The following is a 3,237-nucleotide window of genomic DNA, read 5'->3' on the forward strand; positions in this document are numbered from 1 at the left end:
GGGTGGAAATCAGGGGCTGGGGGCTTGGTGGGAACTTGTAAGTAGGGATGGAGGAGCATTTAGTTAATAGTCACCTAGAAAACTTCTTGGATTCTGCTTTGGAGAAACCTGAGGAAACAGGGTGTAAGCATGAAGAGAAGGCAGATGAGAATTAATGGTCCTAAAATAGGGGCACTCTAGGTGATGAGAGTAGATTGCCACCAGTCTGGGAAAAGAGAAGTGGGCTGTTGCCCTGGCACTGTAGTTCTTCGCTTAGGCGACTGAGAACACTGATGTTTTGTTCAACCAGCCCTGTCTCGTTGATGAAGCAGCATTCTTCCCTGAGGAACAGACAGGTGCCCCCTTTATCTGCCATCAGTAGGTCTTGGGTACATCAGTTTTGAAGAGCTTGAGGCTTGTATGTTTCTCGGGTGACTGAAGTTATTTGTTGCTGGAGGGAGGCCAGGGAGGCAGCCGAGGCCTCAATGGCTAACTGGAGTTTTCCTCTAGGTCCTAGGAGGTGGAGACGCTGTGGGCTAATCTCCCCAACCCCCCCAATTCCGGTGGCTACAAGGGAGGTTGCTAGTATGCTCCTGGGTTTCAGCATCAAATGTAAGGAATGGGCTGACCACGTGAGAAACTAGAAATGTAGAGCTTTCATTGGGATCACTCCTGGGTGAGGTTTGCCATGTGCTACATACGGGTTAGATCCAAGTGCAGTGCAGGTCTGATGACAGGCTAGTTCCGGGTTGTATCAGCCAACTAGGACGTTTTGTCCAACCCCTACATCCAAGCTGTCCAGGCCTCCAGTCTAACAATATTAAGAACTGTACAAAATCAATATGTATTAAAAATATAATTTAGCAATTCCAATGGTGTGTCAGGTTTTTTTTTTTTCTTTTACATTTTTGCCATAGAGTGTATGCGCTTACTGGGTATAGACAAAAGGGAAGTGAGAAGTCACCCCTAAGGAAGAATGGATATACCGCAATCTCTTCTCTTGGATTTTGGTCACACATACACATATACCTGGTGTGATTTTCAAACCGCTGAGTCAGGGACTTGAATCACAGCCAGCCATGTGGGAGTCCAGCGCCTTAACTATCAATACCTCCTGCTCCCTAAACTAGTTCTTAAAGAACAGATTAGGAGGGCTAGCTGAATGCACATTCACCCAGTGTGAGTCTTTTTTTTTTTTTAATAATTATTTTATTTAGCTTTATTTATTTATTTATTTTAATTTGACCATACAGGAACAGAGAGAGAGAGCAAGCCACCAGATTGCTCAGGACTTGAACCACGGTCGGCCATGTGGAATTCCAGCACCCTTAACCACCACGCCACCGGCCAGTCCCACCCAGTGTGAGTTTTTTTTTTTTAAATAAGCATTTCTTTTACTTTTTTTAAAATTTATTCATTAATTTATTTTTAATTTGACCAGAGAGAGACAGAGAGAGAGAGAGGAGAAAGTAAGCCACAAGGTCCGGGGCTCGAACTGTGGTTGGCCATGTGGGAATGTCCAGCGCCTTAACCACCATGCCTTCTGCCGGTCCCCTACCCAGTGTGAGTTTTAAGCTGCTGGGTTCGGGACTCAAACCACAGTCCTGTGGGACTCTAGTGCTCTAACCACAACACTGCCGGGACCTGCTTGGCAGAACACATTTTTCTGAATGGGGGGGTGCTGTGGATTAGAAATAAACATAAACACACAAAGACATACAAGTATAGAAAAATGAGGATCTCGTGGGCCCAACTTCTCTGATGGAGAAAGCTGCAACCCCAAACCAGCCTCAGGTTTATTATTTTATAGGGCAGAAAATGGGAGAAGAGGAAATTAAATGTAAAGCTAGTTGTTTTTGGATGTTAATTGGTTTCTTTTCTTCTGATCTTCTGGGGTGAAAATCTAAATTAACACCGTGGCTTCCTTAGACAGATACTGCTTTGCAACATCCTGGGCAGCTACTGCACTCACATGCAAATAGTTAATTGATATGCAAATGAAGCTCACAGAACAGCATTTCTGCATGTCTGAAGGTCACCACCTTTGATCAGAATGGCCGCTCTCCACACTACACCACCTGCTGGCCCCTGCCTGGCATGTTTTCCAAGCACTGTGTCTGGAATGCCAGCTCTGCTGTGGGCCATGTAGAATCCAACACTTTAACCACCAAACCACCTGCTAGCTCCTGGCAAAATCCCCTGGAATGGAGATTTACACAGTAGGTAAGGACAAGTTGAGAACTGCAGGTCTGACACAGTGTCAATATTGCAGGTCACTGAAAGTTTATGGGTAGGAGTGTAATATATAAGACACTGTTTTAGATAAAACTTTGACAGAATGCTTGAATTACGTACAAGTAGGTTTTACAAGTAATAGAATGTTGTGGTTAGTTGAGGGCTAATAAAAATTTTTGTTTTAACTTTGCTTTCTGAGATTTTTCTTCCTCAAAATGTACGATTAATATTGTACTCCCTCCACCCTTATTAACCAGGAAACACACCATTATTATTTTTAGATTATTCAGGATGTCACAATCCTCAAGATGATCATTATAAATATATAACGTAAGGGTTGTGGATGGAAAAATAACCAACTGTAAAAATCAATAATTAATACTCAATGCGGTTTATTTCCAAGCCAAACGTGCGTGACCTAGGTCTGGAGAAGAGACATACATGCCTTTTCTCAGGGTGATCATGTACAGGGGTTCCTTTTATTTGTTTTTGAGACTGACAGATAACACTCAGTGAAGAGATTTTTTTCCATTGGTCTGGCCCAAAAAGGTAGGACATGTAGATTTGGGGGGGAGGCTTGTAGGTTATAGGTGGGTTCCACAATTCTTAGGTTGGTGATTGGAAGGGAAGATCTGTGTCTTGGGAAGAGATTAGTTAAAGAAAGGCTTAATCTACATCTCAAGGAAAAGGGAAGTTATGTGTCTTGGGAAGAGATAAGCAAAAGATGTGTCTTAGGAAGAGATAAGCAAGAGAATATATATAGTAATCGGTTGAAATATACATCTCAAAGATACTATGCCAGGGATAGGAGATAGGAAGAATCCTGTTAATAGAAAATAAATGGTCTGTTAATGTTTGTGGGCATAACTTCCCCAGTCCTTTTTTTTTTTTTTTTTGAGAGGTTTTCACTATAGGGCGCTTGCGCTTGCCAGACAGACAGAGACAGACATAGAGACAGAAAGCGAGAAATCACCCCCCAGGGGGATGGTCACGCCGCAATCCCTTCTCCTCCATTCTCCTCTC

The sequence above is a fragment of the Tupaia chinensis genome, unplaced genomic scaffold (assembly GCF_000334495.1).
Source record: "Tupaia chinensis unplaced genomic scaffold, TupChi_1.0 Scaffold000671_1, whole genome shotgun sequence".
Lineage (NCBI taxonomy): Eukaryota > Metazoa > Chordata > Mammalia > Scandentia > Tupaiidae > Tupaia > Tupaia belangeri.